We start from the raw sequence: 13,604 nt of genomic DNA on the forward strand, positions 1-13,604 counted from the left end.
AAACTGAGAGGTCCCTGGGAGGCCTGGTCCATAGAACCTGGGTCCCAAGTCCATGAGGGCAACACGCATGTACCTGCTCTTGGTGCCCTGAGTTGGACAGGGAGGGAGGATGAGTGTTTTTGCTACCTACAAGCCTAAAAGAAGAGCAAACCTGTCTAGAGGAGCAAGTTTGCTTTGGCAGACAGGTTAGGCAAATAAGACACCCCCTCCTTTTTTGCTCTCCACCCCCCCGCCCCCCCAGTCCCCAAGAGCACTCAGAATTCCGCACTTCCTTCTTTAAGTAGAAGTGTAGAAACCTGATTGGAGGACCCAGAGCCTGGCTTTTCTAAACTCAGGCTATGTGACCTTGGGCTACTATCTCCACCTTTCTGAGACTGTTTCTTGATGCATATCAAACAAACAAACAATAATCCAATAATTGCCTAGAGCCAGGGAAGATATCTGAATGGGGGACAGTTCTCTAATCAAGCACTTCTTTAGATCTTCACATCAGGGTCTGAAGTGCTGTAACCACTGTCTCCTCACGCCTTGTGTGTATAAACCTCATCTTATTTTCCATTTTGTCCAGTTGCAGAGGCTTCAGTTCAGCAGTAAGTTTCCTTTCTCTGGGGTTGGAATGACTCATCAGTTCTGGGTGGGTTTCACAAATGACCCTTTATCTGACTGCTCAGAGGCGTGGCCGGCCAGCCAGGGCAGTCTCCTCCATCTTACACAACAGTCTGTGCACACTGCCCTCTGACACAATTAGCTAACCAGACCTGCACAACCACTCCAGCCCGGCCTCTCTGGTCCCTCTCTACCTCACTGTCCTAACATGGATTCTTCAGTCCAGGCAGGCCTTGAACTTGTGATCTCTCTACGACAGCCTCCTGCTATGATACTCCTCCCACATTTTCCCCCTATTCTGTATTCCTCGCTCTGGGCTGCCAGCCTCAGTTTCCCACTTTCTCTCATCTTGTAAGACCCTTCTCCTGGACATTCACTCTTCAGGCACCCCAGTGAAGTCAAATGTGCTAAAAGGTCAAGCCTCCCAATGTGGGGATGTTTTTCCCCTTCCCAGGGGTCTTTTCTACATGCCCCTCTCTAGGGAACCCCTTTCCACTCTGGCATTCATGGACTCTAGTGGAACATGTATCACTGCACCCCTAGCATGGAGCCAGTCCTAGGTCTGACTGTGCGGGGATATACTTGAACTTCTGGTGGTGTTTGTAACTTTTCTTTTTTAATAGAGTCTTAGACCATAGCCCACACTGAACTCAGTTATATGGACAGCCTGGATTAACTCGAATTCTCAACAATCCTCCTGCCTCAGCCGCCCAAGTGTGGTAATTGTTCTCTGTTATAATCGAATGTTGAGGAGTAACATGTGAAAATGGCCAAATACAAAGGAGTACTTTGTTGGTTAAATCCTAGTATAATAAAAAGGCCACACTTGGCAAGGATGTCTTCTCGTTTCATATATGATTTTATAAACATATTATATACGTCGAAAGTAAAGTGTGAAGAAATGATAGCGAATGAAATAACCATCAAAAACAAGCAACAAAGCCAGGTTCAGGAGGCTGACGTAGGAGGATCGTTGCCAAGGTTGGGTCTAGCCTGGGCTTCGAGGCTTGTCTCAAAACCCAAAAAAGCAAATCTAGTCCAAAGCTAGGTGTAGTGATTTATGTCTGTAATACCAGCACTCAGGAAGCGGAAGCGGGAGGACTGCTAGGAGCTAAACCCAGACTGAGACACAAACCGTGACTCTGTATCAAAGAAACCAAAACCAAGCTTCATTTTATGTGTGATTTCCTCCCATGTGTCATGGGCACTGTGCATGTATGTGCAGTGCCTGAGATGCCCAGAGAGGGTGCCAGAAGCCCTAGCTCTGGAATAACAGATGGTTATGAACAGTCATGTGGGAAAGCAAGTGTTCTTAAGCACTGAGCCATTTCCCAGCCTCTAAAAATTATTTTTTTAAGACATAGTTTTATGCTGGGGAGATGGCTCGGGAGGTTAAAGGTGCTTTCCACCAAGCCTGACCTGAGTTTAATCTTCATGACTTTAACAGTGAAAAGGGAGAGCAGACTCCCAAGTGTTCTCATCTCCACATGTGCGCTGTGGGACGTGCAGGCAAGCATGCACATGCATAAACTAATCAATCAAAGAAACGTACAATAATAATTAATACACGAGGACCTAATATTGCTGAATAAACCTCTCCACCCTTCTGCCACAGCATCTGTGCTGGGATTTGCCCCCACAACCGGCTCCAGACATTTACTGTCTACAGTTCTAGGCACTTGACCATGCGATATCTCCCTTAGTTCAGACTTACAGGAAGATAGCAGAGAGGCAACATGGGGGCTTCGCACCACTGCGATGACAGCAGAGCTGAGAATCACCAGTCTCCGTCTGAACCCTCCATCCCTGAGTCTCACTTGCATCCCATGTACACTGTAGCCTATCTCCCTCATAGCATGCCTATTGCTTACATGGAGCGCCACCTCTTCTTCTTTTGGCCCCTCTATGATCAGAACCTGACTCTGTTCTTCATTCCTTTCTTCTCCTCCCCTATGCCCTGACACCTTTCTTATTCACCGGAAGATCACTTGTGCTATTTAAAACCTGTTGAAAAACTCTGATGGGGAGGGGTCCTCATTTAACCATGAAACTCAACCAAACAGTTTCTACTTTTCTACCTAACTGTGTTTACAAACTTGATATTGAAGCCCTGTGTGCTCGCTGCAGAAATCTGGATTCTACCTAGTACTTGGCATGTTAGGATTTAAATATGCTGTCTCATGCTGGTCATCGATTGACTTGTGTCCCTGAGGAAGGTCAGTGCTTTCTGGACAGTACATGTTTTCTTGTTTGGTTGGCTCTTTGCTTTGATTTGTTGAGGTAGGGTCCCACTCTGTATCCCTAGCTGGTCTCATACTTCCTGTCTGCCCCACTTCTAACAATTCCAGGTCAAGGTTTTGCTCTCTGGTCCTCTTTTTACTAGTACAATGAAGGCCTTGGTTGTTGTTGGGTTTTTTTTTTGTTGTTGTTGTTGTTGTTGTTGTTATTTTTTTTTTTTAAGACGTGGCCTCGATACGTAGACCCAGCTGGCCTTGAAGTTTCAGAGGCCCTCATTCCTCTGCTTCTGAAGAATTTCCCAGAAAATTTCAACTATAGAATTCTGAAAGGGCAGAATATTTTGATATTGAGAGACTGCTGCTCACGTCCAAAACACCTGTGCACTTTGGCGGCCTAGCTCTGCCCTGGACATATGTGACTGTCATGTATATAGTCTGCGGAATGCTTTCAGATTTTTGAATGTAGACTTGAGTTCTGAAACATGAGGGGGCAGAGAAAACAGGAGAGGCGGGTGGGACATAATGTGGACGGCCATTCCAATTCCTTTAAATCTCAAAAGAGGGCTTCAAGAAGTTTGGTGCGTTCGGCTTCATAAGCTGCCTATCACCCACGCTGGGTTCAACATACACCCTAAGGAAGCCCCGGCAGCTTTTGATGTTTTCCCCCAATTACCCGGGACGTGGAAGACTATGGTGGAAGAATGAGCACACAACGAGTCTGCACCATCCGGTGCCGCTTCCACCGGACCCACGGCTCTCAAAGTGAGGTTCCAGGAACCCCCAGGGAGCTCACCCAGAAAACTGCCTGTTTTGGGTACCTAGTTGCCACAGCTGTCTCAGGGGGAATCACTTGTGTGACAGGGCTGCACCACGGACTTGCCACTTCCCTCCTAGAAGGCCATTTGTAGAGAGAGAATCATGGCTCTTCAGGCTTTGGGCTTTTGGCAGATGCTTTCTAGCAAAGGAAAGAAGGATCCCTGGTACGTCAAAGCCACAGCTGTTTCTAATTATAGCTGTCAAAGTAAAGTTAAAATTGTGGGGGACTTGCATCTGCTAACACGGACGTGACAGCTTGCCAATAATTAAAGGCTGCTTGAGGAGTATCAGCTGTGACAGTAACAAATTTCAATGGGTACTGAATAATAAAACATATGCCAATGTTTTGCAAATAAGTGAACCAATATTTTCTAAGTGACCACGATGACTTATCTTTGTCCTATGAGAGTTTGAGCTACTCCAAGAATTTCAATGTAACCAAGCATAAAATTTTCATTGATGTGTTTAGAAATTCTGTAATATAACTAAGCTTTAAGCTTTAGAAAACTACCCATTTCAGGCTGGGAATGTAGGTCAATGGTAGAGCACTTGTCCAGAATAGGAAAATCTCTGGGCTTAAGTCCTAGGAACAAATGCACATACACACACAGACAGACAGACAGACAGACAGACAGACAGACAGACAGACACACACACACACACACACACACTCACACAAGAAACTGGTCCTTATAGAATTTGAATTTAGTTTCAAATAAGAAGGCTCGGGGACACGGGGTGGTGTGTGTGTCTGTTTATGTGTGACTGTGTGAAAATGCAAGCACAAGGATCTGAGTTTGGATCCCCAGAACCTATGCAAAAGCCATGCATGGCTAAATGTGCCACCCCAGCGCTGGGAGATGGACACAGTTAGATCCCAGGGACTCCCTGGCCAGCCAGTAGAGCAGACTTATTGAGTCCCAGGGTGAGTGAGAGACTCTGTATAAGGTAAAAAGTGATTTAAGAAAACATCCTGAGCCTGGCGGTGGTGGCACACGCCTTTAATCCCAGCTCTCGGGAGGCAGAGGCAGGTGGATTTCTGAGTTCAAGGCCAGCCTGGTTTACAGAGTGAATTCCAGGACAGCCAGAGAAACCCTGTCTCGAAAAACCAAAAAAAAAAAAAAAAAAAAAAAAAGGAAAACATCCTAACCTCAATCTCTGACTTCCACATGTATATGCATCTACAAACACGTACATACGTCACACAGACACTCACTCATATACCCACATACATTCACAGACACACAGACAGACCTCACAACAGATGCTCATAAGCAAGATCTACAATCCCAACTATTCAGGAGAGTCAGAAGATGACAAATTTAGGGTCAGCCTGAGCTACAGTGACTTCAAAGCCAGCAACTTGGTGAGACTGATATTCTCTCTCAAGTTAAAAGAAGGAGCTGGAGAGATGATTCTGGGTTTAAGAGCACACACTGCTCTTCCAGAGGACCAAAGTTTGCTGCTCAAGACCCTGTTAACTCCAGCTCCAGGGAATCTAATGTCCTCTTCCAGCCTGCACTCACTGGAAACTACTTGATCAGTCCAAAGACACAGAAACACACAAGTAAAAATGAGTCTTCTGGGAAAAAAAGCCCATGTTAAATGAGGGCTCGGACTGTAGCTCTGTGGTTGAGTATCTGCCTACCGCTGAATCACAACACAGCAAAGACAGAACAAAATCTCCACAGACTTCTGAAAAGTCTGAGCTATATAGCAAGACTCAATAACAAAAATAAAAGCATGTTTAGTTCCCATGGCTTTAAAGAACAGAGTTAGCAGATTTAACAAATAAAAAGATATTTTAGTATAAAATATTCTGTGCACTAGTTGTGACATAAATACTAAAAAAGTCTCTAACTGCGTGAGAAAGGAATTGGGCATCCTATTACACTTTGTCTGCTCTTAAGATGTGTTCAAGAAATGCCAACTTAAACTATGCTTCTCACAACTGTGCTAAACACTAATACCTGTTCCCCACCCCCACCCCAGAGGGTTTCATGTAATCCATCCCCCTGCCTCCACCTTCCAATTGTTGGGATTACAAAGATGCTAAATTCTTTTTTGTTTGTTTGGTTGGTTTTGGTTTTTTGAGACAGGGTTTCTCTGTGTAGCCCTGGCTGTCCTGGAACTCACTCTGTAGACCAGGCTGGCCTCAAACTCAGAAATCCACCTGCCTCTGCCTCCCAAGTGATGGGACCAAAGGCGTGCACCACCACTGCCCGGCTAAGATGCTAAATTCTTCTTTTGTTATTTTTTTACATAATATTTTTATTTGAGATTATATCTAATTATATCATTTCTCCCCTTCCCTTTCCTCCCTCCAAACCTTCCTGTGCAACACTCCCCACACCCAACTCACAAATTTATGGCCTCTTTTTTAAAAAAAAAATGCACACACACACACTCTCTCACACACACACACAGGTTCACATGTACATGTTGTCAGGGCTGACCATTTGCTATAATTACTTTTTATTTACTTATTATTTATTTGGATTGGGTTTTGGTGGTAGTGGGGGTGCACAGTTTCACTCTAGTCCAGGCTAGCCTGGAACTCCTGGTGATCTCCCTGCCTTAGCCTCTTGGGCACTGGGATTACAGAAATGACCCACTATGCCCAACTGTGCATTCTAGACAAATGCTAGGCCCCATCCCCACCCCCCAATCCTCTGCAGTGAGTCCAATCACAACTCTTGATTTCCTCATCCAAATGAGAATATGAAACCCCAAAGACCTTCTCCAGTCTTTTGAATGATGCAGGTTCCCCAAAATGGTTGGTGTCTCAAATTTCAGTGAATCAACCTCAATGGCTCATCTTCTCTCTCACAGCTGTGCTTTCTGCTCTGAGCAACAGAGATGGAGAGAGAGAAACTAGCCACCCAAAGCTGCCACAGACACGTTCTGGGCTGAGAGTCCCACACAGGAGAGGGAACTTGATGCTACAAGGAACCTAAGCTGAGCCTAGTGTCAGCCTTGGGAGTGAGCTGGGAATTTCCAAACTGGTCCAGGCAAACCAAAGCAAACAGGAGAATTGTTATAAACCAAAGTCCTGTTTCCACATCAGCACGGCCCTGGCCCCTGGGTATGCTCAATAAGCTTGGACTCCATGGCAAACAAATTAGGGAAAGGCTCAGTTTTTTTGTTTGTTTATTTTGTTTTTTAATGATCTAGTAAGAGGGGAAAGATACGAATGCCACTGTTACATGATCAGCAAAATTCAAAAATTAGATTGGCCAGCAGCCAAGGAGAGAGGGCTACCTCTTGTTACCAACCACTACAATATAAAACAGAAAACAGCACCCAAGGAGAAAAAGAAAAGATTTCATTTACCAAAGGCAAGTCAACTTTCTTTCTTTTTTTTCCTCCAGGCTTGTTTTATGCATACAAGCACTTTGCCTGCCTGTATAGATGGATGCCTGGTGCCTAAGGAGTCAGAAAAAGATGTCAGCTCTTCTAGAACTGAAGTGGTTGTGAGCCACTGTGTGGATGCTGGGACCTGACCCTGTGTCCTCTACAAGAGCAACAAGCTCTTAAGTCCTGAACAGCACCTCCAGTCCCCGACTCCTCCATTCCATTTGCCTCTTCTTCATCTTGCTTCCTTTTTTCTACCCTCCTTCCCTTCCTTCTTGTCTCCTCCCCTTCCTTTCTTCTTTTCTTCCCTTTCTTGTGTGTGTGACCTGTTTGGTTTATTATGACTATGGTAAGGCAGGTTGGATCACACTAACAGTAGCTGCATACACAGAAATTTAGGTGGATGCGGCAAAGATGAGAAGAAAGCTTACGGGGAGCAGAGGCTCAAACTGGAGTCTTAATGAAGAACGATTTAGAAGGAAACACTGGGTACCACAGGAGAAAGCAGGTTTAGGGAGGAAGAAGTTGGGGGATATCCAAGGGCTCTGGATATCTGACTTACTGGTACCAGAGGGGACACATAAGGCACCAGAGAGAAAAGTGCAAGTCATTAAGAGAAACCATCTGGGCTAGACTGGCAATGTTGAGAGCTGACCCTAGCTCAGCACTGCCCTTGTGCCTCCCCAAAGAGGCCCCTATCTGTTCACTCAACTAAGATCTTCCAGTGTTGTAAGGCATGGGACAGGCTAAGCTCCCTCTTTGGTGGCTTTATACAAACAGGGGCTATTTCTTTTTTTCTCCTTCAATGTACCTTCAGAATTGATTCTTGGGGCTGCCAGAAACCGTGACTCATCAACTTCTCAAGCCAAGAGCACAGTGATAGTCTCTGGCTTCACTTTCCAGCCCCAGCCTGCTTCCTAATCTTCACATACAGAGGTGACAGGTCCCTGTGTTCCTGTTCTCACCAGCCAGGCTGGTTGCCTTCCTCTACTGTCTGTGTTGTCTAAAGCACAGAGAACACAGAGCTTTAACTGTGTGCTGGCCTCGCTGTCCTTATGCCACCCTACCCCCACCCCCACCCCCACCCCCACCCCCACCCCATGGCTGCCACAAAATATAGATCTGTCCTGGAAAGTGGCCAGTATTAGTTTAGGGTGGTAGTGGGACAAGTTTGGGGCCAACCTAGGCTACATAATGAGTTCCAAGCTCTACCTGATGAGACCTTGTCTCAATGTAACAACCACAATAGCAACAAAGATGACAATGTAGGCCATGTCATAACAAGACATTTCTCTGCTAAGAGGTAAATGTCAGCTAGTTTAGGGTTTTGCAGGTCATCCAGTTTCTTTTACATAATTTTCTTCCTTTTCTCCAAACACAACAAAAATGTAAAACAGGCTGGGGAGGTATTTTAGTGGATGAAGGGTTTGCCACACAAATGTTAGAATCTTGAGTTCAAATCCCCAGAACCTAGGTAAAGCTTGGTGCAATAACACCCTCTAGAACCCCAGAACTCCTACAGTCACAGGGGGCAGGACAGAAGAGTCCCCAGAAACTTGAGGGGCAGCTAACTGCACACAAACCAAACAGACCCTGTGTCAAACAAAGTGGATGATAAAAAACAACACAGACCTCTGTATGCACACCATGGCTCACACAAGTGTGCACTTACTCACGAACATGTGTACATACACACATCATACATACTCACACACACACAGACATACACACACACACACAGAGAGAGACAGAGAGAGAGAGAGAGAGAGAGAGAGAGAGAGAGAGAGAGAGAATAATTTTTAAAGCAAAAAAAATACAACAACAATAAATCAGGGGGCTAGGATGATGGTTCAGTGGTTGAGAGTGCTTGATGGACAACCATGAAGACCTGGGTTGTGCTTGTTAACCCCAGTGCTGTGTGGGACAGAGGCAGGAAGACCACTGGGACTTGCCGACTGACAGCCTATGTGGACCCCAAGCTCCAGTTTCTGTCTCAGAGGAATAAGGTAGAAAGTAAGAGCGGGAGCTGAACAACCCTCTCTTGGACTTCACTCACCCATGAACACAGGAATGTACAGCTGTATATGCAAACACACATAATAATGATAAATCAAATCCAAGACACACACAGAGAGAGATTGAGACCATATGAAGACATTTACAGACAGTCTCTTTCAGTTTTCCCTCTTTCATAGCTATTATAGCAATGTGAGACTAAAACTATAAGTTGGGCTAGGAGGATGGACTCAAGAGACCTGAGTTCAAACCTTAGTCTATTGGGTCTTGACCTTGGCTTCTTGATTTTAGAATTAGTGGGCTGGTATACACAAAGGTGTTAACGTTCCCTCTTATATTTAATCTAAGGTAAGATGGACTCTAGAGGATGTCTCTTTCCCCAAACCCAACTTAAGGTCAACACAAATTTGTGAGATTTTTGAGGGAAAGGGAGGAAGACATGGGTTTTTTTTTCAATGTCTTTATTTTATTTATATGAATACATTGTAGCTGTTCTCAGACACACCAGAAGATGGCATTGGATCCCATTACAGATGGTTGTGAGCCACCATGTAGTTGCTGGGAATTGAACTCAGGACCTCTGGAAGAGCAGACAGTGCTCTTAATCTCTGAGCCATCTCTCCAGCCCAAAGATACATTTTTTTTTTTGTTTTGTTTTGTTTTGTTTTGTTTTGTTTTGTTTTTTGAAACTGTCATAGAGATGCAAGCCTAGCCTCAAACTCACGGTGTGAACTAAGCTTGCCTGGGACCCTAGCTACCTGATTTGTGTTCCAGGGTCTAGGCTCTGCCACGTGTAACACAGTTTGTTATTTCCACTGATGTTAGAGAACGCCTGTGAGTCTGGCTGGAATGGCCAAAGCATGCCCTTTCTGATGGTCCCTCAACCCTCTGAAAAGCAAGCGGTAGGAAAGTACACTCTCTGGCTTCCAGTTACTCTTGGTATGTGCTATGCTTTGGGTATGTTCCTGGAATTCATGGTTCAAAAATGGTTTCTGAAGAGGTAACAAAGCTTAAAACAGGGTTTTATGTAACTCTGGCTGGTCTTGAAATCCTAAGTAGCCAAGACTGGCCAAGAATTCCACATTCACCTGCCCCTACCCTCAGAGTGTTGGAATCACAGGCAGATGCCAGCAGACCTGAACTTTGCTGAGATGTGTTCTCATTACATAGCTCAGACAGGGTTTGAATTCCTAGTACTTCTGCCTCCAGATCCCTAGTACTGGCCTTATGTGCCATCACGCCCAGGTTTCTAACTTTCTTGGTGGAATTATTATAAATATAGAAGACCCCAGCCAAGTATAAGTATGTGCATACATATGTATATAAACTTTTTTTTTTTTTTTTTTTTTTTTTTTTTTGGTTTTTCGAGACAGGGTTTCTCTGTATAGCCCTGGCTGTCCTGGAACTTACTTTGTAGACCAGGCAAGCCGAGAACTCAGAAATCCACCTGCCTCTGCCTCCCAAGTGCTGGGATTAAAGGTGTGTGCCACCACTGCTCAGCTTTAAGTCATATATATATAAAATCTTATATATCTTGTTCCTGGCACATAATAAGTGCTCAGTGAATACTGATTTCACTTAGTCTCACCATCTCTAGGGTTCCTTCCAACTCCAATACTTCAGGACTTGGACAGCTAATCACTTGGCGATGGTCTACATGCGGAGAGGAAAGCACTCAGTAAGCACCAACAGCACTAAGTCTAAGGGCCTGCCTGGATGCAGTAGCCATTCACTCCAGGCAGCTGAGGCTGACCTGCTCACTCTTTGCTTCAGGTGTGCCCTGGATGCTTATGACTTTGGTCTCAGTTTCAACAATACCTAGTTACAGAAGTTTTATCATTCTGCATGAAATCTGTGTGGCCGTTCTGTTGCTGTCAATTTTTTTGGCATCTGATTCCAGCACAGATACCATTGAGTGTGGCTGAAGTGAAGTCAGGTGTTCTGTCTGTCTGTCCTTGGTGTAGCAGCTACGAGCGACCTGCTTTTGACCTGTATAGAGTCTTGCAAGAAACTTTGACTCAATGTACATCTACTGACTGGCTCGAAGACATGGTTCTTGGTAGCTTCAGGGCTGACATTTGTGGTGGTGGGGATTGAACTCAGAGCCTGGCGCATTCTAGACAACTTCTCTACCACTTAGCTAACATCTGAATGTCACCCCCAGAACATGCCTAAAGGTTTGATGCTGACCTTAACCTAATAATTCAGCCCCAGAACTTGGGAGTGCTTGCCTACTTTCCAAATGATTAATGGCTTTTACAAAGCATGGAGCCACCACTGAGCTGCTACTGTGCCAAAGGACACACGTTTGTTGGTGCCCAGTTTTTGTTTCCCTTGTGCAGGGTTGGCGTAAAAAACCTCTTCCTTGTAGTAGCCGGACCTCCTTTGTGGGCAAACATCCACTTGTCTGCTACATTACTGGCTAAGCCATGACACACGTCTACCTTTCTGCCTTTTTTAATTTTGAAAATAAGCTATCTCACTTGGAGGCAAGAGGTGGCCCAATGACCTAGGGAAGCTATGACACTTTTGTGGATAACAAAAGAGGGTCTATCTGCCCCAGGTTGTCTCAAACTCCTTATGTAGCTGAGGGTGACCAGTGCTGGGATTATAGACAATGTACTACCACATCCAGTTTTATGAGAGGCTAGGGTTGTGTCTTAGTTAGGGTTTTATTGCTGTGAAGAGATACCATGACCATGGCAATTCTTACAAAGGACAACATTTAATTGGGGCTGGCTTACAGTTTTAGAGGGTTAGTCCGTTATTGTCATGGCAGGAAGGATGGAGGCATACAGCAGACAAGGTGCTGGAGAAGGAGCTCAGAGTTCTACATCTCGATCTGCAGGCAGCAGGAGACTGGAGCACAGTGAGTGCAGCTTGAGCATAAGGACCTCAAAGCCGTCCTCCATGGTGACACACTTCCTCCAACAAGGCCACACCTCCTCACAGTGCCTCTCCCTATGGCCAAGCATCCAACACAAGAGTCTATGGGGGTCATTCCTATTCAAATCACCACAGGATGAAACCTAGGGCTTCATTTGTGCCAAGCAAGCACTTTGCCAATGGAGTTACATCCTTACCCAGAGAACTATACTATGAACACTATTAATATTTATTTGGCAGAGCTGCTAATATTGATGTCAGTATTTCCTATTAACTGTGGTTTCATTCCTGGACTCTGCTGTAGAGACCTTGTTGAACTGCGATAACTTTTTGCAGCCTTCATGCACAGTCCCTAGAATCTTTCCTACAGTGGCCCTGAGCAGGTTTCAAGTTGAACTGTGACTCTGTCCCTCTCTACGTACTAATGTTACACTGCATATAGTAAATATTGCTAATGTGTGTTAAGAAAACAACTACTCTGTTAGAAAAAAAAAAGGAGATGAAAAAGAAGAAAAACAAAAGCTGCTTCTAGAACTTGTGGGACTGTTTTGAGCAAGCCAGGGTCATTTTGTGATGGGACCCTGCCAGTGCATGACTAAAGAAAAGACAGTCTGCTCAGCTTATCTGTCTGACCTTTGGTTGTGTTTGCTCTTCGCCACTCTCCCTCATACAGGCTGACCAGTTGTGCAACTCCAAGGCCCTCACCTCCAGCTGCCTTCTCAGAAGGAGAAGAGGTAAGGGCTGTTTCTGAGAACTTGGTCTCCAGCAAATTTTAGGGGCGTGTAGAAAGCTGTTCCTGAGGACTCTGTAGTTTCATTGGCTGAGCTTGAGTTCGGGAATAGGACCAGCCACTTAACAACAGCCACTACAACAACAGAAGCCCTTTTTGACCTGGCTTGCCACCAAACCAGAGGAGCTGAGGCTGATCCCTGAGACTGAAACGGTAGGAGAAAGCAACTCCCCAAAGTTGATCTCTGAGTTTCATGCACGTAACATGGCGTGTACATCACATTATAAATGTACACACACACATTAAATAAATAAATGAACTCTGGGTCAGAGTTCTTACTAAAAACAAAACAAAAGACCTGTAGCAAAATCTCTCCCCCCTCCCCCCACTACATTTTCAATAAAGCTTGGTGATTAGGCAGTATGAAAGGTAGGTGGAGTGAGGAGTTGGGAAGACAGAAGGAGAGGAAGAAGAGGAGAGAAAGGAGACTATGAACCATGGAGGAAGATGGATGGGTCAAAAGCAGTCCTGGATAGCAATTTCTATCAAAAGGTTGATATTGGATAACAATTCTAATTGTGAGAACATCTTGTAATTGAGCATTTCCAAATATGTAAATCCATTGGATAATCTTTAAGCATTAAGAGTCTTCATTCTACTGGGTACCTCGAGGATGGCGGATATTGTCTGGGGTTCAGCCTCGATTTGTGGATGCAGCAGGGTGGATCCCCCATGCTGGCATCTCATGGGTCTAGTTGTGGCACGCCTGGCCTCTAGCCGATTCTAGCTGTGGTGTGCATGGCTTCTGGCTGCTTCTAGTGCGGAACATGACAGCCAGAGCTAAGCTGAGCCACCCCGCTGATTAAATAGCCCGCCAGCGCTGCGGCTTTTCTCAAACACCACCAGGCATATACAACAACATTGACTTCAACAGTACTCTTGATGGATGATATCAGCAC

The 13,604-nt window shown here is 45.1% G+C and overlaps 1 protein-coding gene across 4 annotated transcripts in view; it reads right to left on the bottom strand.

The window, feature by feature from the left end:
• The window catches only part of Rbm47 (RNA binding motif protein 47), a 129,639-nt gene that overhangs the window by 61,775 nt on the left and 54,260 nt on the right, over positions 1-13,604 (bottom strand). The gene's annotated exons all lie outside the window — the stretch shown is intronic.

The sequence above is a fragment of the Arvicanthis niloticus genome, chromosome 7 (genome assembly GCF_011762505.2).
Source record: "Arvicanthis niloticus isolate mArvNil1 chromosome 7, mArvNil1.pat.X, whole genome shotgun sequence".
In the NCBI taxonomy this organism is placed as follows: Eukaryota; Metazoa; Chordata; class Mammalia; order Rodentia; family Muridae; genus Arvicanthis; species Arvicanthis niloticus.